Here is a 26,121-nt window from a genome sequence, read left to right as displayed (position 1 = left end):
AGTTTTTCCCATGAGGTCTCCCATCTAGGTACTGACCAGGCTCACACCTACTTAGCTTCAGTGGGTTGCCAGTTGTGAGTTGAAGAGTGATATGGCTGCTAGTGACCTCAACGGGCATAGGGACGGCTACACACAGTGCCATGGAGGCCAAGGCTTCGGTGCTCGCAATGATGATGGCAGCCGCATCCTGGATTGCATGGACACACACGACCTCACTGTGGCCAGCACCTTTTTTAAGAAGAAACCGGTGCACTTGATCACATCTGGCGGGCGAGCAACCAAATCGACTTTTGGCTACTCCAGCGGTGAGACCTGAAGTTGCCGACCAATGTGAAGGTGATCCCGTCGGTCAACATTGCCCCTCAGCACCGCCTCCTTGTGTAGCGGCAATGCTTGTTAATAAGACAGAATTAAGTGTTGCTGTGCTTTCCCAAATGAGGCCCCATCTCTCTCTTCATCTCTGTGGTGCAGCCACAGAGAAACTATTCATGCAGGCTGATTTAAGGTGTTTACTTCTGATAAGGGACAGCTCCCAAATGGGGATGCACTTAGCTAAGCCTGGCTATCATGATCAATGGTCATCCATTGGTGCCTAAAAGTCTGCAAGATTCCAAGGGAGAGCCTCATCCAAGTGGTTTACAACCCCAAGGTCAGAGGGCATGGTTACTCATCATCAACCAATCAGGAACTGGTAGGGCCGAGTAACCCAAGTGGGTCTCTGATGCCCATGAAACTTTCAGCCAATGAACGAGCTGAAGTTCCTCCATGTAAAAACAGGCAACACAGAGAGCCTGGAGAGCCTGGAGAGAAATTCTAAAGACTATTCTAAGGAGAATTCTATTCTAAGGAGAATTCCAGGGGTGCAAGACAATTCCAGGGCAGGATGGCCCAGGAGCAGAAAGGCTCCCAAGGGCAGGACATTCTCGCAGGACATTCTCGCAGCGCACCTCCTCACCATCCTGAGACTCAGCTCGGACAACCACGTAACGGCCAGTGTGTCCGAGTGCCAGAACTTTGCTTTGTTCTAAGAGTTGAGAGCGGAGGTTGCCACGAGTAACCAAAGGATCCACCCGAGGTTAGCATCAGCAGCAAGCCTTGTGAACAGGTCGGAACTGTGGACAGCTGAATCACTATTCAGAACTAGCGCTTCATCAGGAACGAACCGGTTTTCTTCCTGACCTGCTGGGACCCACAGTCATCTTTTCTCCTGTGCACAAACTCTTGCTAGTTCCAGCCAAAACTAACTAGCCGGTCTTCAGAGAGCATCAGCAGCGCACAGTCGCAAGCAGCACAGCACAGCCTGGCACGGAGCCAGAGAGCGCGGATTGGACAGCAACAAGCCTGCAACTGCTTCTTTGTGCCTGCAGGAGATCTGAATCCCCAGAGATTGGATGAGTATTCAACTTCACTGCATTACAGTTCGAGAATTCAATTGTTATCCCAACCAGTTGATATTAATTTAATTCCTAAGAGTTATGTACTTGTTTTGAGTATCTAATGTAGAAGTTATAACCAAGTCCATTTACGAAACGGTCTAAATGAATGATATACCGAACGTATGTCCTCTTGATATATGTAACTCTTCGTAACTGACTGAATATATATACCTTTTGTATTCTGATAACCCTCACGATAAGATCTGTTAGGTTTACATGCATATTTTATGTATTAATAAATGTATTCTTGTGTATCAGTACCTGTGTGTGTGCGTTGCTTGAGTTATATCACATGGTTGGATTCTAAGGCCATTAAAAGAATCAATTTCGTGATTTACTTCTACAATTAATAATTGTCCCAGTAAATGCCCAAACCCCTACAGAACTGGTGCCTCGTGAGAGCACACTACATTGGTTTCAGTTACCTCCTAAATGCCAGCCAGACCACCACTGCTGCTGTTGTGCCCTTTTTGAATGCCCCTCACCTAGATTGCTGCAGTAAAATACTTAGCTGGATCGATGCCCTTTCTTAAAAGCGAATGACTCGGTGATTTTTGATGATCTGAGACCTTGTGTTTCAAAATGGGGTTCACGCTTGTCTTGACTGCTTAGATAAAATGACCAAAGAACGTAAAAGCTGCTCAGAGACACAAGAAAGATTACAAACGAGAAGGCTAGTGGGCCCAACAAGTTGTGGGTTCAAATCCCAACTAGACCACTAGTCTAGAATGCACATCACCCAGATTTCTCCAGTAAAATGCTTGGCTGGGCCAATGAGCTGTCTTAAAAGTGAACTAGTTGGAGATTTTTGATTATCATAATTGCACATTCAGCCTCTTCTTGAATAGACCTGTCTTAAACACCACAGCTGTGACAGCTTGTTCCATGCACCTACATTTCTGTGTGTAAAGAGTTATTTCCTGGTCTTGATGCTATAAACATTCTTTGTAGTCTGTGGTGGCTCAAGCCAAGACTTTGTCCAGGCCCTCTCCTAGGAGTGAGAATTGGAGACACCTGGCTTAACTGCCTGGACAGTGCCCTGTATGACTAGAATGCCACTAGAAATCATGTGATAGGTCCAGTGAGCAGGGAACTAGGACACTGCCCAGGCCCTGAGGCTACCAGGGGGCCCCCTCATTGTGCAACACAACATCTTTTTGTTTTGTTGCTGTGACGTATCCTAAAAAATGGCAAATCATAATATTGAATGTAATGCTTCCGAAGCACAGAAAAAAAGAGTGGGATAAGTGATCACAAAATAGAGGTACACTCAAAGTATTATAATAATGTATAATATGCATGATAATGTAATAATTTCATTCTGTTTTGTGTTTGTCAGATCCATGTAATTAGCAAGCCATTTCAAGTCCCAGTCAATGCTGAGGGACAATCTTTTTTCCAGTTATATAATGTAAGTTGTTTATACTGTTGACTTGTATTAATTTTAAACTGTATTATAGCATATTATATATTGAACTAATTAAAAAGGAGGTATATTTTACAGAAGCAAATTGCTCAGTTGTATATATAAAAAAATAGTTTATTATTATACCGTAGCTTGTGAACATAATGTGTTTCTTTCAGGTTTACTGTATTTAATCTTCTTAATTAGTGTGGACTGTAGTTCAAAACATGTTAACTGACAGCAATTTTTAGTGTAAAAATACTTAGCACTTCAAAAACAGAATTGCCTTGCATGAGCACCATGCAATATGTTCATGAAAATGCTTATTAAATCTTAAACGAAAGACCTCACTAAAATGCACACTGAATATCAAAAAGCCATGTTACAAAGGGTAAGAAGAAGTACAGTACAGAGCAGAACTGTTTAATTATAATTAGACTCTGGGCTCTTGTTTGGATTTTTTTTTACTGTACCAGATGCCAGCAATGGTTTATTGCTTCTATTTTCACACAAAAGGGGCAGGGTAATTAGAACTGTTAGCCAACCTTTTAAACTTCTTCTAATGGAGAGAGAATAAACGCTGGATGTGCATTCCTTTCTGCACAGGATGCCGTTGAAGGATAAGGCCATGCTTGCCCTGAGCCTGTGGAGAGTGTCCAGGCAAGCCAGCCAGGAGCCCGGTGCTGTCACTGCCCAGCTAGTGAGGACTCTGCTCATGTCTGGTTTCCACAGCACAGCTGCTGGTATTCAAGCCCTCAGGATATATTCACAAGCCATCAGGCTCTGAAGACCATCAGCAGCGAAAACAAGTTTTGTGTGAAACGTAAAAGTGCAGAAGAAAAATAAAGAAAGGTGGCTGACGAGCCAACGCAGGATGAATAGTTTACAAAATGAAAAGAATACATAAGGAAGAGAGACAAAAACGAACAAGACAGAAAGGGGAAAAGGGAAAATGAGAACCGGCGTCTCGTAGTACAGGGAAGCAGGAAAAACAAGCTTTTGTTTAGAGAGCTGCGACCGCTCGCATAGAGATTGGAGCTCTAATGACAGAGCAACGATAGTGCAATTCAAAGAAACTAAACAGGGCATCTAATTAACAAGATGATGAAAAAGGTTTGGTTTAATTGAAGGGCATCCTGATCGAGTTGTAGTGACGGGTGTGGGGCCTGGGGCGGATGCTGTCGTTGCCAGGGGCAACAGGAGGATGCAAATTGCGCCCTGCTGGATGTGACAATGTGTGAACCAGCGCAGTGACGGTTCAGGAGTTTGTGTGCTATTAAACTGTTTGATAATAAGCACTACCAGAAAGATGGTGTTAATAAATGAAACATGTTAGTAACAGCTCAGGGACATGAAACAGTATTTTGCTCCCTTAAACATTGAAAATATTTTAGAACTTATCTCCTTCCCACCAGCAGTTCTTCAGTTCTGCACTGAGGCAGGCTAAACCAATGGTGTACTATATAAATTACCTGTTGCGTTCTGTGAATTTCTATTATATTAATCATAACACACTACTACTGTAGCTGTAAGATTTCCTGCTTAATATGTAGATTTGCGCGATAATGGATATTTGCACATATTGCAATTCTACCAAAACAGAAACATGCATGTTTTCAAAGGTTTAGAAATTTATTTACATGAAGGAATGGGGGGAAAATGCCAAACAGGGCAATAGGCAAAGTTATAAAATGTAAAACAATCTCTCCATTAAGTGCATGATCAAGGTTGCTGAGCATATGACATCACAGAAGACCAGATTATGATGTTGCTATGATGTCACTCATGGAATTTTGAAGTCACCAGACAAGCAGATTTGCTTCTCAGTCTGAAGCCAGAGTTGCAATGGGAAATATACTGAGCTGTTTCCAGTGTGTGTCCTGTCATTGTACACTATGGGACTGCCAGAGAAACACAGAAGAGAAAGCTGATGAATGCTGAGTTGATAACAGAAGAGGAAGGAGCAAGAACTTCTATCAACCAAAACTCAGAGACAATAGAAGCAAAGCTTTCAGTGCCAGCAAGAGAGAACACAGACGCTACAGTGTCTCGGACAGAACTACAGAACAGGCCTGGGCCACTTAGGAATCTGGACTTGAGAGCAACTCCATCCCCACTGAGCTCACACAGCACAGAGACGGAGAGGAGAAAACTCCAACAGAAGATAATCGATAATCAGCAAAAACACTAACAAGCAGTCTTGGCCAACAATGACAATAACTTCAAAGGAGAAGAAAGAATGAAGGAGTTGGAGGACAGGGATGAGGAAAGGACTCCTAAAGAAAATAAGGACATGGGAAACAAGGAGAAAGAGGGAGAACCTACAGATAACAATGAAACACCAAAGGACGAAAATAAGCAACATGGTGAAAATGGTGCCAGGGGTGAGGATGAGATTGAAAAAACAAAGAAAGAGCCAGCAGACAAAATGTCGTTTGCAACACAATTGACAAAGGTGAGGAGATACAGGAGATGTAGAGCAGGGCACAAAAAGAGGAAAAATACATTGGTGCCATTTTCCTGGGAGAAGAAGCTTCCTGTGGAGCAGACACAGAGAGAAGCACACCCAGCCCCTCTGAAGCCCCTGCTGCGCAGCTGCAGTTCCAGCCCCCTGTAGACACACACAGCTCTGCAGCCAACACAGAGGCCCCAGCTGAACTGAGAGGACAGGAGGCCACACTGAGGGAGACCCCTGCGTGCCTCTGCACAGCCCTGGGACTAAAAGCTATAGAAGCACAAAAGAGACTTGAGCCCGAGACAGAAGAGGGAAACATGAAAGATGAACTGAAGACAAAGGAAAAAGAGGTGGGTCCCATGCTTAACACTGAAACACAAAAGGAAGAAAATAAACAACATGGTGAAAATGGTACCAGTGGAGAGGATGAGAAAGAAAAAATAAGGAATAAGCCAGCAGAAAGAAATGCTGATGTTTTTTTAAATAATGACAAAGGTAAGAGCAGAGTGTCAGAAGATAGCGAGGAAGTGACACCACACAGCACTGAACCCCTGCTGTTGCCCGAATCACAGAAACAGAGACCACCCTGCTCTACTGGAGCTTCATAGAGCCCTGTTCCTGCCACACTGCTCCTTCACCAACAGGAGAATGATATGGAGAGACAGACGACAGGAACGGAGTAGCAGGAAGTTAGAAATGAGTCTGAATGTATTGACAGTAGCCAGGAGAAATAAGCAAAAGATGCAGGACAAATATGTGCTACAGCAAACACACTCAGAGAAGAAGATACAGTATGACAAAGGATGGGATGGGAAGACAAATGTAGAGCAAACATAAATTCAGCAGTGTGCAGACCAGACACAGGAAGAAGGATTCCAAGTACCTGTGAAGCCACTGCTGTTCCGCAGCAGGACAAAGGGAAAAAGAAAGAGACGGCAACAAAGGCAGAAGGGAGAAATATCAGTGATGACTCAGTATCCCCACAGACCTCCAAGGTGAGGTCAAGTACCCCAGACAGAGGCAGACAGAGTCCTTCACTTTCCTCTGAGCCCCAGACATAACAGAGGAGAAGGAGCACTCAAAGCACGAAGGAAAAGAGAGATTTAGTGGCAGAAATGACAGCAGCTCTCCCACCTGACAAAACACCTGACCATGTGGAACAAGATGGCAGGTCAAACGTACTCAAGTTGAGCTGCTCCTGCTTCCCCAGAGCCCAGCCAGCACTGCAGGGGAATGATCAGGAGCAGAAAAAAAAGAGAAACTTGGTGGAAGTAGGGGCTACACCTCCCCCATCACAGAGAACACCAAATAATTCCTGCACCATGGAGACGCAGTTCAATTACCCTGCTAAGACAGAGGGATAAAGGAAAAGAGGGAGAAACAAAACTGACAAGGAGGAGAAAGTGTTGCAGAAACAAATGAGCAGAGCAGCTACTGTACGTTGACACCTGAGTTCATCATACTGACAACAGGCTTCCACACTGGGTCTGGAGAGGTCCTCTGACCTCACAGCCTGGGCTAGGGAGCAGGGGAGCTGGGGAGCACGTGTCTTCGTCCCCAGAAAGCCACTCCAATGCAGCTCACAGGGGGATATTGACAAACAGGAGCGCGGAGACTTTCAGGAAGCAAGAGGTCACGTCTCTTGTGAGGCAACAGTCTTCAACTCAGAGGCCGCAGCAAAGTTCAGACACAGAGTGGGTCCCCACTGGTGGGTTCATTCCAACATTTGTTTTCTGGAACAGTCAGATGAGGGGCAGAGGGCGGAGATGGTCCTCCTGCCCTGTCCAGGTCACACCCTGCTCCCAGGTTCTCCCTTCCACCCACACAGACAGGGAAACAGAACACAGGCAGTCAGGGAGTGACCACGGACCATGGCCCACGAGACCAGCAGACAGGAGATCTAGTGCAGGATCAGTAGGTGTGCAAGTAGGAAACAGTGGAACTCAAAACATCCATAACCAGACAGGCGAAGCCATGACCCGTCAAGGAATTAAACAGCAGAGAGCAGAAGCCTACCTGACCTCCTGTGATGCACTGAAATGACAGTCAGTGGGAAGAAAACTCACGAGTGAAACTCCCGCCCAAATTGCAACGGGTGGGACTCATTGAAATGTTAACTTTCAAATTATTTTAGAGGTGGTAGATACTGATCTAAACTATGAATAAACACATACAGTTATAAGGTAAACAGAAAATGCAACTCTAGTGTAGATTCTTAAGGAGAGAATAAAATCTTACTGATCCTAAACTTCAAGGTGCCAGAAATATAGATATTAATGACATTTAATACATGGCATTTTTTAAAAGGATTCTAATTTTTCCTATTCAACCAATGCAATCTGTATCCTATGAATCATAAACTTCAATTTTATTTATGTCAGTCAACATTATCTTGTCATGTAGCTATAGCTACACAGGTATAGTACACTGTGCAATTGATTATCTTTATAATTATTTAGTGCAATGATTTTGTATTAAACATTGTATAGATGAAAATAAAACAGCTTAATTACTTTAAACATACACTGTACTCCGCCCTTCATACAGTGTGAATTAAGTTCTGGTCTCATCTGATGTATTTTTGCATTGGAAGAGAATTCAGGTAAAGTGTGCTTTCTTCTGAAGCAGCCTACAGGATACCGTACACAGTATCTCCTGTTGAGTCCTATGTTTCTCCAGCACACAAAGCAGTGCTTCCCGATGTACCCAGCTCAGGAGAACAGCCTATGACATCATATATGGAGACCTCAGTTCAGGCAGCGTCACCCAATCATGGCACGGGTATATCCAATAATTCCATCCACGTGGATGAATTTGTTTGGCCCTCACTGATATTGTGTTTTAATGTCCTGCCTTGCTTAAATTTCTCTTCTACTTTATTTTCATAAGTCATTTTTGCTTGCAGTTAAATCACCCTGCAGCTCTCAACTGGCTACCCACTGAAGCTCAGCAGGGTTGAGCCTGGTCAGTACCTGGTGAGTAGTACCAGTACCAGTATGTGTGGATTTACAGTTTAAAGCAGTGGAACTGATTGCACTTATAACTGTTCATAACGGAACCATCATTGCTTTTATCTCTAAATCCCACACAACTGATCCTAATGCTTATCATGATTCTGTTCATATTTGCTAAAAATTGCAAGATTTCATTTTGACTAAACCCCAGTCAAAAGTAGATCCATACAAATTCTGCAGCGTTGGATATTGAGACCATCATGAAACCAGCCAAGCTCACTGTAGCTTCTAAATGTGTTTAGTGAACAACATAACAGGTTGTACATACACTGACGTAAGCATTGCTATTACGTAAGTACGAGAACAGTATCTCATTATTACAAGATTACAAATTATCTCATAATTACGAAATACTTTTCTCGTAATTACTGTTATGCCGGGCCCATGGTCGGAAAAGGGGCACGGCGAATTAATTATTTCTGGAGTCTGTTCAGCGGTGAAGACTAAGGAGTTTACTGGATGATGATAAAGGGAAATAGAAGGAGGGATATTAGATGGCTGTTATGCACAAATGAAGCAGGTAGGGCCTTGCCTTGCAATCTCTAGGAAACCATTATAGGCATGGTGAATCGGAGATTCTCAAAACTTACCTTATATGATTGGAAATGAATACGTGATCGGATCAACGGAATGCTGAGAAGAAAGAAGTGCTCTTTTCCTCTGGTTTAACAGTCTGTGCAGCAACAAAACAATCCATTTAAACAAGAGAGTGTGGTGTTTCTTTTTGTCCATGAATAAATAAAGTATTTTTGAGTTGAATTAAGTGTCCTTCTTTCAGTTGGGTAAGCTTGATTAGCATGAAACAGCACGTGGTCATTGTTGTGATTTCTCTGTTTTTATCAAAACCCTCAACTCATTCACTTGTGGTTATTTTGGAAACATTTGGACATGTTTCTATTAACTACATTGCTGTCGATATTGTAGCAATAGACAGAATGAAACACTTGGAGTTTGTAATGTAGGGCGCTCTGAATGAGTTAAAGATTGATGCAGGACAAATAAATGATTTCCCTCAAGCTATACTGTAGTGGCAGTACAGTAGCAGTTTGAAATTATTCATTGTAGTTAATAAATCATTTAGCTTTGTACATATTGTGATATTAAGAAATATCAACAAATTCAGTATAGTGTCCATAATATTTGCTATTTTAGTTTTTCCAAAGAAAATTCATCCCGACAGCTGGGTTTGAACCCCAGACCTCTCACATGTAAGGCACATGGCTAAGCCCCGGACCTACACACTGCTTAACACCTTGAGCATGATGCAGATGTTTACAAAGAAAGTGTACTACCATGATAAATTGAGCTATATTAATATAATTATATTGTTATTAATTTACACGATTCCATATTAAATTCCATATTAATCAAATTCTAAAAAGTATGTGTGTTTTTACTGTTATAACGAGCACAAATATTCGTAGAAAGGTTAAAACATCCTAACGTTTTATGAAGTATATAAACTTATTATAGTCAGAAGGAGTAAAAACGTTTCCAAAATAAACACAATATGTAACCGAATGAAATACTTTGATGCTTAAAATGTTTAGGAAAAAAGTGGATTACTGGTGTGTATTTTTTATTTAAACTACCAATACCAACCATATACAGTTTACATAATATATTTATGTTCCTAAATTAATATTGTTTATGACCTTCAGACATGTTATGCTCCTCTTCTTTTTAGGCTCAGCTACTTAAATTTCCCTTTTGTTGTAAAATCCCATATTAATATTCAATATTAAGTAGATTTAAACATGCACAGTAAAGAGATTAAATGAAGCAACCAATTACACACGTACACTGCCTGTCGGTCATTTTGGCCAGCCAATCACATACTGTGGTATAACGCGCTAAACTGCAGATAATTTCACGCAGTATGGGGTTTTACCGTGCATTTTGAATGGGTGCATCTGCATCTAGTGCTTCTCTTTCTACTAGATTATTTATATAAAAATCCTTTATTATACTGTACATAGATTACAAGACAAGGGTGTTCTCTTTCCCCCTCTTCTTTTTAATCTTAATGACATCCAGGGAGTCAGTCCTAATGGCAAATATAAAATATTTTTTTTATGAGGACGACAATTTATTGACACTAACAAATCCTAAATCTCGAGAGCTTCTTGTTCCAGATCACCCAAAAAGACCAGACTGGAGCTACTGTAAGTACAGTACTGAACAGAGCTTGCTATTCTCTGTTTTCTAGGGAAGTCTGTTTTCCTGTGTAAAGAATCCTTTGGTTAATAAATGGCCTCTCCTGGCTGGTGAGTGCATTTTTAAAATGGAGAGATTCAGCAGGTTCCCTTCATTTAGTGGCATTTGGGTTTACAGTGAAAGATTTAACCTCAGGTTGTATTCTGGTTAGTTTGTTTCCAGGGAGAGCAGAGTACAATATAACTTTCATCCACAGTGAGCTTGTAACCAAAAAATACAGTATTTATACACTTCAGTTTTCATAGGAACAACGATGGTAAAGATTAGGATTAGAGCTCTGTACTGTATAAGAGTTAAACTTTTTTCCCATTGCAACTATAAAGCCACTCACTAGTATTACACAACAACAGTACCTTGTTTTATTTATTTTTTAATTGAGTAAGTCATTAAATTTATGATTTTATGACAAGCCTGTTCATATTAATGATACAATAGTTTCCTGATCCTCTTGAAAAGAAATGGCTTTCACTTTTTCGTTTTTCCATGCCCAAGATTTCACACAGTTTCAGAGAGATATCCTGTAGAATGTTAATCACCACATCAAAGATGATGACATACTCAGTCTGTTTCACCAACACCTGTGCTTTCCCTGACAATGTGTTGAGCATCTGTGTGGCATTCCTCAAGTCTTGCTGGACAGTCACCATGTATGAGATCTTAGAGGAAATGTCTTGAATGTCATTCTGAATTTGTCTTAAGCATGCATCAGTGTTGTTGAGCTCCTCTCTCTTCTTTTCAACCATTTGCTCATATTCCTCTACTCTACTAAGAGATGTGGTGACATTTTCCTCAGATGTCCTCAAAGCCATTTCAGCAGTGTTGGCAGCCTCTGTGGCATTGTTTAAGTCCGTTTGATAGACACCAATCAGAGTAGCTCCTGAAAAATGAAAAAAGGAAAAAAAACAATAGTGTATTATTTTGTGTCCAGGAAAGACCAATATGAATCGATATTTTCATATTTTATTCTCATCCTTGTGTGAAAGCACATTCACCAGAAACCTCTGGGGGAATAACCTGCTTCTTTCAGTCACCTGACCAGTTGCTGGAAGATAATTGGCCAGGAGAAATTTAAAAGTGGGAAGTGGAGGCTTTCTGGGTAAGTCAATGGAATTATGTCTGCCATCTGGAGAATAGAAGGCCTATTGGCTCCACTCAACATAGAGAAAAGGACTGACTGACCACCGAAGGGAGACTGAGACTGTGTAAATATTGTTTTGAAGCCAGTAAATGGCTTAGCTGCTTGGCTATGATAGTCAGAGACTTTATGCTTCTGACTACACTTTTCGATGAAGGTTTCGTTTTGGTATTTGGTTGTGGCTGTTTTTTTCTTTATTTCACTGTAGTGTAAATAAAGAACACTAGTATTTTTTAATCTTAATGCTGTAACAAACTTCTGATTTCAAGTAACTTTGGGGTATAATGTGGATATGTAAATATGTTGATTCAGTGGTAGAAGCAATTTTGGCACTTCTTTCTACCAAATGTTATTATTACTGTACACTACATGTCCCCTTTCAGCACTTACCTATTATAGTCCCAATAATAGGAATAAACATCAGTCCAATTCCAGTGTTTCTAATAGCTTCATCATGCTACATTCTGGCTTTAATATCATTAACAATCTGCTGTTTGGACTGAAGATTACTTTTTGCTGACTGCAGTTCATTTCTGTGTCTCTCCAATATTTCAGTGTTGGCTGTGAGCTGGTCTTTCAGGTTGGCCAATTCTGTTTTCTTGCTACCATGTTCTCGTTGCAGCCTGTCCTTCTCCATTGTCAGCTCCTCACAGTGCTTGTCCACCTTTTCCACTTTGCATGTTGCAGCTTTATCTGATCGTTCTAGCCATTCCTTTGCTGCCAGAATCAGTTTCCTAATGTCTGCATGTTCCTGCTCCATGTGATTTCTGTCCACAACCAGGAGAATCGCAAAGAGATTCTGCAGTGAGAGGACACCTTTCTTCATGGATGATATAACAGCCTCACCAAATTCCTCCAAGTCTTTGTTACAGATGACAGCGAGTGTCTCTACAGTTGACACTGACATGATTTCTCTACAGAAGAGAAGATTCAAGTATTAGAGTTCAATAAAACAGCTATTACTACAGATTTAAGTTCAATATTGTGAAACATGCAGATGCAGCCATTATAAATGAATGGTACAACCCCGTATCACGCGAAATTATCTACAGTTCACCACGTTGTACCGCAGTACGTGATTGACTAGCCAAAATGAACGACAGGGGTCTCATGATGTATTGGTTGTTAGTGAAACGATATAATCATTTAATCTCTTTACTGTGCATGTTTTAGTCCACTTAATATTGAATATTAATATGGAATTTTACAACTAAAGGGAAATTTATGTAGCTGAGTAAAACCAAAAGAGGAGCACAACATGTTTGAAGGTCATAAACAATATTAATTTAGGAACATAAACATATTATGTAAACTGTATATGGCTGGTTTTGGTAGTTTAAATAAAAAAAATATACACCCGTATTCACTTTCTTCCTAAACATTTTAAAGTCTTTCATTTGGTTACATGCTGTGGTTAATTTGCAAAAGTTTTTATGTGATCCTGACGATATTAAGTTTATTTAATTCATAAAAAGTTATAATGTTTTAACCTCATCTATGGATATTTGCGCTCGTTATCATAGTAAAAAAACGCAAACTTTTTAGACTTTGATTAATATGGAACATAACATGGAATCGTGTATCTAAAGAATTTAATAACAGTATTAATTTAAGGATCTAAATCTATGTATCTTTATAGCTGGTAGTATTACTGTAATCCACTTTCTTTGTTAACACGTTTTATTTTTAATTTGACTCATTCACGCATGTTAAAGTATTATGTACACTATATTAACAGTTTTTTGTATATATATTATAACATATTCACTGTTAAGTTATATTAATAATGAAATAAAAATCGTGAATACTGTTAACTCTTCAACCGGTTTAATTCAAAACACTTTATTCAGTGGGGAATTTCACAGACGCCTCAAGCCTTAAAATGAAATCGTATATATTGTGATTAGGATTGAGAATAACAAAGTGGTATTAAAAATACCACTGAAACTATAATAATGTGTCTGGTCATTATTAACAGTATCAATTTAATTATAATAATTTCAAGCTTCTTGTATCTTTTTCAGAGTCATTGTTTTCTTCAGTTTTCATGAGCTTCGCATATTAAAATACTTATTTATGAGACACGATGTTTCAGATTTCAATAACTTTGCCCACTAGCTAACACTTCAGCTAACACACAGAAGCAAACTGAATATAAAATGTGCTTGCAAGAATAGTGATTACAAACATTAAAAAACATACTTGATTTATACTATTATACTGTACAGTGTATCAAAATAATCTATGGTGACTACACTGCCCACTAAACCTCTTTCCCACATTTTCACGGGGGCAAAGTCACGTAGCTGATTCACAGCTGGATGCAATGTTATCTAACAATTCAGATATTTGTTAACATATTTACTTAAACTAGTTCAGGTGGGTAGCTGTGTCAGCATGCATAGGCTGCAAAGGAACAAGTAATAGTTTATTCATGCTGAAAAGAGAAGAAAGAAAACAAAATGAGCCTAGAAGGTTCCACGGCCAAAACATTGTGTTTTCTTTCTTCTCTTTGTTATGGATTCGGTAGAGGGACCGAAACCAGTGAGTGAACCCACTTGCGGGAGCTGACAAAGCCTAGCCGTGATCCAAAGAAAGCCGTAGTCGAAGGAGTGAGCCGAGAGTCCAGGGGAAGCCAGAGATCAAAAGGGAACGAGTTACCGAAGCCGAAGCGTGATCCGAAATCGTAGACAGTAGAGCAATCCGATAGTCCAGGGGTTGCCAGTGATCCGAAACAGAGCGTAAGTAACAAAGCCAAGCCGTGATCCGAAAAGCCGTAGTCAAAAGGAAAAAAAACGTAAACCAAAAGCCAAGACAAACACAAGGTAGGAGTAGGAGTAGGAGTAGGAGTAGGAGTAGGAGTAGGAGTAGCGCAACCAGGAAGCTCGAGAGGAAAACCAATACTGAGCAAAGAGGTAGGGAAAGACAGGTGTTTAAGTAGGATGAGACGGGGGTGTGGTGGTGAATAGGAAAACTGACAGGTGAACTGATTGATTGGGGTTACGCCTACTTCTGCCTCTTCCGTTGCCGGGAGGCGGGGATCGTAATGCTTTTCAGCATGGAATAAACCTATTACTTGTTCCTTTACTTAAACTAGCCATCTCAGTAATCTCACTGTGTTAGTCTCACTGTACACCCCAGGGCTCATTCAATGTTCACACTCCCAGCAAAATAAAAAAAACATTTGCTGCATTGTTACCTTGCATCAGAGGGGAAGGAAAAGTGCCTGCTGTCATTTTCTTCACTGACAAAGTTGATTTAAACTAATTCAAAGGGAGTATTGTGTTAACACAAACTCTGCTTAACAGAGCCTCTTGTAAGAGCTAGGTGACTTTCTGCTATCTAAACCAGTTTTTACAGCTTTTAAAATCACGCAATGTTTGTACAAGGCAGGAACACGTCATTGTATCTTATTTTTTATTTCATTTTTAAAAATAAAATAAATAAAATATCCTGTTTTTTTCTTAACACTAGTTTTTCCATACTGTACTTCTAAAACTTGAACAAAGACGTGCCACATGCAAACAGCATGATGTTGCATCGTTTTAAAGCCACTACAGTACAGCTCATGGGAAATACTATTTCTACTGCATCAAAGGCTAACTCGTTCAGAACGCCCGACATTACAAACTCAGAGTTAAAAGGAACATGTCAAAATATTTCCAAGTAATCACAAGTGAACGAGTTGATGGATTCAGTAATAATAAAGAAATCATAACAGTAATCATGCAATCCAACTGAAAGAAGGACACTTAAATCAATATGAAAAGACAGTTAAAACACTTTTATGTACATAGATTGAGTCTTTGTGTGAGCTGTAATTTCTTTTAACTTCTTAATTAAACATTTGAAACACTTAAATTAATCTTTAATCTTTATTAGTTTAAATTAAAATAAAATTAAAACTTATTTTAAATTAATCGAATCCCAGGTGTGAGTTCATAATACCAGAATTATGTATCCCCACGTCTGCCAAATGCCTGATCATTTACTGTCAAGCTTTCAGTGCTTTGTTTATGTATATTCCAATCGCAGTGGGGGCAGGGTGTGTGGGGAAAGATTTAGGCTGCAATTGAATGGAGGTTTTTATTTTTCACAGGTTAAACATTGTTTTCTCTGAAAGCGTTTTCTTCCCTCTTAAGCTGATCTTTTGCTGCCAACATATGCCTACACAGCTCCCTACATGAATTATTGTACTTGACTGAGAAAGCTTTAGAGAACTTAACATTTTTATTTTCAATCAATTGTAAATATGATGTTTACATTGGCGTTTTTATAAATTTTTCACTTAAGTGTATGGAGGAATGTCAGCTGTCAAGGAGAGCTCCCCCCTTTCCCCCATGGACAGACTGATAAAGCAATTTTGAAGTGTTAACTATCCAGCCATTGCAAGCCACTGCAGCAGCAACAAATAAATAAAAAATAAACATTTTTCTCCTGATGGTAACTGTAACAAATTGTCACATTTCACATACATGTGAAACAATCATGACATTCTCATCCAATCAAAGTTTTGATGTTTTTTTTTTTATTTTGAAACTGTGATCTTTGACATGCAGGTGTGAAGTAGAGTTAACAGCTTCAGATTTAAAGGGTTATTAATAATATCTTCCGTGTTACATTAACATTGGAATGTTCTTACAAGTATAAAAAGAGGTGATACACAATGTGTCTCCTCTATAACTCTTCAGTTTACATAGAAATTCTGCCAGAGCCACACAACATTGTCCAATAATACTCTTTTTGTGTTAAGCAGAATTTGCGCAATAAGCACATTGTTTAATGGGGATGACATTACCCACATCTATATCACTGTACAACATAGGTTTGAGTCGGAGTGTCTGTTAATAAAACAGAACGCCTTTCAATACATATAACCACTGCTTGATTTCTTTATCCATTTCAGCTAAGTGAGGGGAATTAAATCAGCCAGAAATTCGGAGTGCCAATTGTAAAAATAACCCTTCTTCCTTCATTTAAAGAATTAAAGAATTAAAGAATTTCACGAAGAAAGTTTGTAATGTTCTGTAGGGTGCTCTGAATGAGTTAAACTTTGCCGCAGGTCAAATACTGTAAATGTATTTCCCACAAGCTATACTGTAGTGGCAGTACAGTAGCAGCTTGAAAATATTCATTGTTATTTGTAAATCACTTAGCTTCGAAAATGTTGTGATATTTAGAAATATCAAAAATGTCAATATAGTGTCAATAATATTTGCTATTTTAGTTTTTCAAAGAAATGTTTATTTGTTAGAGGAAATATCATGGTGATAACTAAGATTGAATGCCTGGCTTCCAGCATATAAGGCACATGCCTAAGCCATTATGCCACACACATAATCACAATGGTAAGTGTTAAACTGATGCAGACATGCACTACTGTGATAATTTGAGCTATATGAATATAATTATATCATTATCAATTTCTTTAGATATGCGATTCTATATTATATCCCTATTAATCAAATTCTAAAAAGTACTCGTTTTTTTACTGCTATACCGAGCGCAAATATTCATAGGAAATGTTTAAACATGTTTACGTTTTATGAAGTTCATATAGTTGAAGGAGCACGTAAAACCTATTCCAAAATAACCACAGTATGTAACTGAATGAAAGACTTTTGAATGTTTAGGAAGAAAGTGGAATACTGGTGTGGATTTTTTTATTTAAACTACCAATACCACCCATATACAGGTTACATAATATTTTTATGTTCCTACATTAATACCATTTATGAGCAATCTTTGGGAAAACATTATATGCATGGTGAATCGAAAATTCTCAAAACTTACTTTGGGTGATTGGAAATGAATACGTGATCGGATCAACAGAATGCTACGAAGAAAGAGGCGCTGTTTTCCTTTGGTTTAACAGTCTGGGGAGCAACAAAACAGTCCACAAGACTGAGTGACTGAGACAAGAAAGTGTGGTGTTACTTTTTGTCAATGAAAAAAAAAAGTAATTTAGTGTCGCAACAGTTAAACTGATGCAGACAGTTACAAAGAAAGTGGACCAAGGTTGTACTTTGAGATCACAGCCTATCCAAGGTCATTCATTATTAATACTATTAGTAATATCTTCTGTAAAGACTTTAATGCATAAAATATTAATGAAAAATTGAAATATTTATGATGGAAGTGGAAGGTTGTGTACTTTTGTCAAGCTGAGCAATCTTGCTTTTATAAAATATACTAACTTTTTAATGTTTAATGATTAACATGCTGTAATACACAATTTAAAATTAAAAGTCTAAAGAGTATACAACACAAAACGATTGCCCCTTAGTAGCAACCGGGATTCAAAACCTGGTGTTTTTTGGCAACAGCTCAAAGGCTATACATGAGACAGTAAGCTTTATTAGCTCTACCTGGCAGTTTAACAAGGTGATTCTAGATACTATCATAACATGCGGTATGATGTGGTATGACGCGTTGTGTTGTGCCACGCCTACCAAGTTTTACCGAAGCGTACCACACTCTTTGAATGGCTGGATCTGTAATTGAGCAATAAACTACTCAACAAGTTAAAAGACAAAAGATTCCAATTACTGTATTTACAAACTGAAACACACAAAGTTTGCTATTTACAGTGTAGCGGTGAGGCTTATTAATAAGGCAGAATTAAGTGTTTCTGAGCTTTCCCAAATTAGGCCTCATTTCTCTGTTCATCTCTGTGGTGCAGCCACAGAGAAACCATGCAGGCTGATTTAGGGTTCCTTTGATAAAAGACAGCTCCCAAAGGGGGATGCACTTAGCTAAGCCTGGCTATCATGATCAATGGTCATCCATTGGCGCCTATCTGTCTAGGGAGTGCCAGTTGGACATCTGGACTGCATTACTAAGTGTCAGGAGTAAGTGACTCATATCTCACCTTGATCAACCAATCAGGGACTGGTAGGGCCGAGTAACCCACGTGGGACTCTGATGCCCATGGAACTTTCAGCCAATCAATGAGCTGAAGTTCCTCCAGGTAAAAACAGGCAACACAGAGAGCCTGAGAGATTCAGGGAGATTCAGTAAGATTCTGGAGAGGATTCTGTGGACTGTTCTAAAGGGAATTCAAAGGAGAATTCCAGGGCAGGACGGCCCAGGAGCAGAAGGCTCCCAAGGGCAGGACATTCTCGCAGCGCGCCTCCTGACCATCCTGAGACTCAGCCCGGACAACCACGGAACGGCCAGTGTGTCCGAGTGCCAGAAGTTTCCTTTGTTCTAAGAGTCTAGAGTGGAGGTTGCCAGAGAGTAACCAGCAGCAGGCCTCGTGAACAGGTCGGAACTGTGGAAAGCTGAATCACTATTCAGAACTAGCTCTTCATCAGGAACGAACCGGTCCTCTTCCTGACTTGCTGGGACCCACAGTCATCTTTTCTCCTGTGCACAAACTTTGCTAGTTAAAGTCAACACTAACTAGCCGGTCAGTGAGCATCAGCAGCGCACCGTCGCAAGCCGCACAGCACAGCCTGGCACCGAGCCAGAGAGCACGGATTGGACAGCAACAAGCCTGCAACTGTTTCTTTGTGCCCGCAGGCGATCTGAATCCCCAGAAATTGGATGAGTATTCAACTTTAATGCATTAGAGCTCTAGAATTCAATTGTTATCCCAACCAGTTGATATCAATTTAATTCCTAAGAGTTATGTACTTGTTTGAGTATCTAATGTAGAAGTTGTAACCAAGTTCACTTTACGAAACGGTCTTAATGAATGATATACTGAACGTATGTCCCCTTGATCTGTAACTCTTTGTAACTGACCGAATATACCTTTTGTATTCTGATAACCCTCTCGATAAGATCTGTTAGGTTTACATGCATATTCTATGTATTAATAAATGTATCCTCGTGTATTAGTACCTGTGTGTGCGCGTTGTTTGAGTTATGTCGCATGGTTGGATTCTAAAGCCATCAAAAGAATCAACTTTGTGATTTACTGCTACAATTAATAATTGTCTCAGTAAATGCCCAAACCCTACAGAACTGGTGCCTTCAGAGAGCCACTATGATTACATATTTGGCGTCCCTGAGCCAGTTTTCTTACAACAGATTACAGATTGAATTCATATTGGAATCTTAGCATTATAGTTTTGAGCATGTTTATGTACCGTATTTGCATGTACTGTATGTTTTTACTTCTGTTACCAGTTAATTTTATCATTTGTTAATGAATGTGATATTTTTTCTTCTTTCCTTCAGTTATTTTTAGATACAGTTTTCAGTTACTTTTTATTAAGGTAAACCATTGGTGTGCTCTATTAGGTATCTTAAGAAGTGTACAGTATATTTACTTAAAGTGGCAAATTTCCTCTTCAGATTAATTTCACCCATACCTCTTTTTATGAATGTAATTAATTTCCTGAAACCCATTCATCTATATTTCATATCACACATGGCTTGTACTACTCCGTAGGCTCTCTGCTAGCTCTCACACATACTAGTTAGTGGAATATGAGGTGTACACTCGATATGAAATGAGTTGCATGACACCTTCCTTTTTACTCTCTACATTTGCCGGAGCTTTCTAAATGTCTTTAAATTGCTTCTTCATAGTTTGAATTCACCTTTCATTAATTCAAATTTGGGTAACAATTCATGTTCCAAAGCATTGCATTTTCATAAAAAGAACATTCTTAACAATAGGTATGGGTCTATTAAACTTATGATTCGTGTAAGGTAGGGGTGTCAGATGACTGCTGCAATTTTTTTTGCACAACTTACTGAAGTTTTAACTTTTATATTTTTCTCACTGTTAGTGGAGTGAAATACTGTAGATGTTAATTTGGTTGGTTTATGATACACGCTGCTAGCAGGCTGTGAAGCCTAACTATAGGTAACTATAAAAATCAAGGCAACGACTACATGAAGTGTATTAATATGGTTTAGGGTCACAATGTGACACCAGAGCAGCTTCAATGTGCCTTGACATAGATTCTACAAAGATCTAGAACTCCACTGGAGTGATGTGACAGTTATTCAGCATGATTTTGTAATTATTGGAATTATTGGCATTTATCTTGTCCTCTTGTCCTCTAGGGGGATTGAGTGGCCCTTAACCATGTCTGAAAAGCACCTCACACAATTACAGAGCCACCAGAATCCTTCACCATGGCAAACAAGAACTTAAGCCTGTTGACTTCTTTTGGAGTGGACAACATATGTACTCATCTGCATGTACTCACTCATCTGACAACTTCAGTAATTCATTGTTTATCCTTAAAGATTTATTATTAGATTTAAGAATTATTGTTAGGTGTAGTTAAACACTTCATATCTGAAGAAAGATACAAGATGTTAACTTTAAGTTCATTCTGCATGAAGATTAGACTTCTAAGCAACAGGAGTTTATGGCAGGAAAGGGAGAACTGATAAGGATTCCAGATGCAAGCTAAAAGAGCTAGGGAACCCCCTGGGGACTTAATCCCTGACCATTTGGCCAAAAAGCTGTAAACTGGCCAAATACCATGACCCCCCTCTTTACCATAATACCAAGTGACGTCAGAAGCGGAAAGAAAATACTAAATAAACTATAGGTTTGTACCGGCACATTGAACAATATTTCGGTTTTGTTGTTTCTTGCGGGGAAACAAGACTTCGGCTTTATTGTTCCTTGCAATAAACTCATCTGTTTAACTTCATCTCAGGATCCAGAACCTTATTCTTTCTGTTACCACATATCCCTGACATATATAAAATATACAAGATTGTTTACAGATTACAACGTTAAAAAAAAACTTTTATTACTTATTTTCCAACATGCATCATTGCATTAACTTTCACCATTTGTTTTTGTATTGCAGCTGCAGCAGTCACAGATTTTTGCACAGGGACTATTCTAGCTATTATTTTAGCATTCACAGCCACCTCTGGGACTGTCGACAATAACAATAGAAGATTTGGTGCACAGTTTCAGTAGTTCATTAGATATAGTCAGTTAAGTTAAATAGTTTACAAGGAAAAACTACAATAACAACTCAAATTTACTCACAAAGTGTTGGGTATGTATTTTTCTAACAATCAGTGCATTTCTCAGATTAAAAGATGTTTTCTCTAACAATTGAATTGTTGTTGCTTACCTTTGTTAACACTGTTAAGATCTGTGAGTAGTGTAATCTGTAGATAGATCTTGTGCTTCTGTGGGCTCCTGGCAGAGAGATTCAGTTCCCCGTACTGCACACAATACCGATACAAAGCTGCAGAGCTTTTATATAAGAGAGATGCACTTTCACTTTCAATTTCCTGTCACTGGTGTTGTTTATTAGTTTACATATTCCATGACTTTTAACTTTTAAGAATTTATTTTGATTTAATGTTTAATATTTAACTGTAGCATTTGGAAATAAAAATACACGTTTTAGTTACCTAAAGACATTTATTAAGTTGCAATATGCAATTGGAATACTTAATACAATTATTTTTATTTATGACTGCACATTTAGTACAATTTATAAAGCCGGGCTAGATTAAGGGCTATATTAAATCAAAATAAATTCTTAAAAGTTAAAAGTCATGGAATATGTAAGTTAATACACAGCACCTATTACAGGAAATTGAAAGTGAAAGTGCATCTCTCTAATATAAAAAGCTCTGTAGCTTTGTATCAGTATTGTGTGCAGTACTGGGAACTGAATCTCTCAGCCAGGAGCCCACAGAAGCACAAGAACAATCTACAGATTGCACTTCTCACAGATCTTAACAGCGTTAACAGAGGTAAGAAACAACAATTCAATTGTTAGAGAAAACATTTTTTTTAATCTGAGAAATGCAATGATTGTTAGTAAAATACATACCCAACACTATGAGTAAATTTGAGTTGTTATTATAGTTTTTCCTTGTAAACTATTTTACTTAACTGACTATATCTATTGAACTACTAGAACTGTCCACCAAAATCTTCTATTGTTATTGTTGACGGTCCCAGAGGTGGCTGTGAAAGCTAAAATAATAGCTAGAATAGTCCCTGTGCAAAAATCTGTGACTGTTGCAGTGGCAATACAAAAATAAGCATATTTTATGTCTTGTAATCTGTGAACAATCTTGTATATTTTAATTATATCAGGGATATGACGTGTTTAACTACACAATAATTCTAATCTTAAAGGAAAAACAATGAATTACAATGAAGGGTTTATCAGGCTAGAGCTCCACATGTATCCTATATCTTGTCAATTAAGGCAGGGGCACTCGTGGTGCATTGGTCATTAGTGAAAAGATTTAATCATTTAATATCTTTACTGTGCATGATTTAATCCGCTTAGTATTGAATATTTATATGGAATTTTACAACTAAAGGGAAATTCTGATAGCTGTGCATAAAAAGAATAGGAGCATAACATGTCTAAAGGTCATAAACAATATTAAATTAGGAACATAAACATTATGTAAACTGTATATGGCTGGTATTGGTAGTTTAAATGAAAAATGCACACCAGTATTCCACTTTCTTCCTAAACATTTTATGCCTCAAAGTTTTGCTTTCAGTTACATACTGAGTTTATTTTGGGAAAGTTTTTACGTGCTCCTACCAACCATATTAAGTTTATATACTTTGTAAAAAAGTATAATGTTTTAATCTTTTCTGCAAATACGCTCGTTATTGCAGTAAACAAAAGCATACTTTTCAGAATTTGATTAATAGGGAATATAATGTGGAATCACGTATTTAAAGAAATTAATAACAATAAAGTTATATTCATGTACTGTAGCTCAACCAGTAGTATAATACACTTTCTATGTGTGCTTCCCATGTGATGGCTTAAGTGCTTGTCTTATGAGCCTGAGGTCTGGTTTTTAAACCCAGCTATTGCCATAAGTTTTCTTTTAACAAATAAACATTTCTCTGAAAAACTAAAATAGAAAATGTTATGGACACTACTGTATATTGACATTTTTTTATATTTCTAAATATCACAACTGTTCGAAGCTAACTCATTTACTAATAACAACAAATAATTTGAAGCTGCGCCTATTGTCGTTATTATTGATAATAAATATTGTCGACACTATATTGGATTTGTTGGTATTTCTAAATATCAAAAAATGTTCAAAGTTAAGTGATTACCATTTTCCATGTATACTTTCGCTCATTATCACAATAAAATAAACTCATACTTTTCCGAATTAAATTATTTAAGCAATAAGGCACTCGAGGCCTGTGCTATATTGTGGATATAGCCACAGTTAAAAGGTGTTGTTAGGCCCGACGCGATGTGGAAGGTTTTAATAAAAAGTTATAATGTTTATACACTCATTATCGGAGCAAACAAAATCATACTTTTGATTTGATTAATTTGATTAATTTAATTTGATTAATGGTGACTATAATATGGAATAGCGTATATAAAGAAATTAATAATTATACAATTACAGATGCAGCCATTCAAAATGGGTGGGGTATTTCGCGGTATACCCCGGTGGGCGCCGCGGTATCACGCAGTATCACGGGGTTAATCGCGTCATTTGATGTCATGCCGGAAAGTATCCGGCATCACCTTCTAAAACCGCCAGGAGGAGCCAATAAAGCTTAACCTGTCATGTACAGCATTTGAGCTTTTAAATTTAAACTGTGTATTACAGCATGTTAATCATCAGTCATTAAAATGTTGGTATATTTTATGAAAGCAAGATTGCTCAGTTGGACAAAAGAACACAACCTACCTTTATCAGAAATATTTATGCATCAAAGCCTTTACCGAAGATATTACTAATAGTATTAATAATGAATGACTTTGGACAAGCTGTATACTCCAAGTATCATTTCTTTAGCACATTTGTACAAGCACTTGGAATCTGTCCAAGCCCTACTTTGTCAGGCATTTTCTTTTACTTCAACGGACATAAAAACTTCCTTGCTTTTAACAGGGCGTTTCATAATTTCTAACTACGAAAATGATTTAAAATGCGACACCTATCATTCAACTAGAGCTCAAAATATCACAAGGATCCTCAAGAGCACAGCAAAGACTGTATTAAAAGATACTTGTATCAGATACATGAGAATCCAGGCTTTTTTATGAACACTTTCTTTTCCGTATACCAGATATTATGGAACCACTTCAGAAGGGTGTCAGCCAGTCAGATTCCAGGAATCGGTACTTTAAAGAAAAAATACACACTGGTATTTCATTTCTCCCTAAACATTTTAAGCATCGAAGTCTTTAACTAACATGTGAAATAGCGTGTGAAAAAGTGGTAGTTTTAAGCTTTTCTGCAAATATAATATGGAATCGCGGATCTAAATAAATTAATAACGATATGATTATATTAATGTTACAGGGCTGTGTAGGGCTGTTTCGCCTCTCTCTTCATGCGACTTCCCTTGTAGCCTACTGGTCTACGTGCCTGATTACCAACTCACAGGTTGTGTGTTTAAATCCATCTGGTGCTGTGACTTTTCTTTTAACAAACATTTCTTCGAAAAAATAGAATAGCAATATTATGGACAATCAATTGACTTTTATATTTCAAAATATCACAACATGATCGATTCTAAGTCATTTTTGATAACAATGAATAGTCACCTTCTTCCCTTCTGACAACGGTCCCTGCTTCTGCTTCCTGCTTCTATTGTGTGTGTGTGTGTGGGGGGGGATCCCTTCAGATCTCCCTTCAGATTTAAAAGGTTATTAATCATATCTTCGGTGTCGCATCTTACCAGTGCAGCTGATCTTTTACTGCCTGGGTGGGTCAACTATCACAAAGCTTTAGAAAACCTAACATTTCTATTATCAACAAATTGTAGATTTGTAATAGAGTAAATTTTTATAGAGCATTTCGCAATCACGCATTTGTTTCCAATCATGCAAAGTACAGTAATTTTTGAGAATCGATTCACCATGCCTTTCACATGCTCATAAAAGAGATTTATTTAGGAACATAAACATATTACTGTATGCAAACTGTACTATATACAGTATGTATATGTATATTTAATGTCTTAACTGTGCCCGTTTAAGTATTGAATATTTATATGGAATTTTACCACTGAAGGGAAAAAATAGGAGCATACTGTAACGCATGTGAAGGCCATAAACAATATTAATTTTGGAACTTAAACATACAGTATATGGCTGGTCTCGGTACTTTACAGAAAACATACACACCAGTATTCCATTTCTCCCTAAACATTTTAAGCATCGAAGTCTTTAACTAACGTGATACCGGAGTCAACAAGCATACTTTTAAGAATTTGATTAAAAGGGAATATAATATGGAATCACGTATCTAAAGAAATTAATAACGATATAATTATATTCATGTACCGCAACACAAGAATAGTACACGCTGTACATTGTCTGTTGCAACGTAAATTGCAAAAATGCACTTGGAATCTGTCCAAGCCCTACTTTGTCAGGCATTTTCTTTTACTGCAACGGACATAAAAACTCCCTTGCTTTTAACAGGGCATTTCATAATTTCTAACTACGAAAATGATTTAAAATGCAACACTTATCATTCAACTAGAGCTCAAA

The 26,121-nt window shown here is 38.3% G+C and overlaps 1 protein-coding gene and 1 long non-coding RNA gene across 2 annotated transcripts in view; one reads left to right on the top strand and one right to left on the bottom strand.

Moving 5' to 3' along the window:
• Positions 1–26,121, top strand: part of LOC148646899 (protein NLRC3-like) — a 1,251,308-nt gene that overhangs the window by 945,642 nt on the left and 279,545 nt on the right. The gene's annotated exons all lie outside the window — the stretch shown is intronic.
• LOC148646902 (uncharacterized) lies at positions 11,298–21,817 on the bottom strand. Its single transcript, XR_015927668.1, has 3 exons — positions 21,727–21,817; positions 12,053–12,576; positions 11,298–11,404 (listed from the first exon to the last, which is right to left on the bottom strand). It is a non-coding gene; the product is annotated as an uncharacterized LOC148646902 (long non-coding RNA).

Source organism: Lepisosteus platostomus, chromosome 16, assembly GCF_059453375.1.
Source record: "Lepisosteus platostomus isolate fLepPlt1 chromosome 16, fLepPlt1.hap1, whole genome shotgun sequence".
Lineage (NCBI taxonomy): Eukaryota > Metazoa > Chordata > Actinopteri > Semionotiformes > Lepisosteidae > Lepisosteus > Lepisosteus platostomus.
This window is presented reverse-complemented; position numbering and strand designations above follow the sequence as displayed.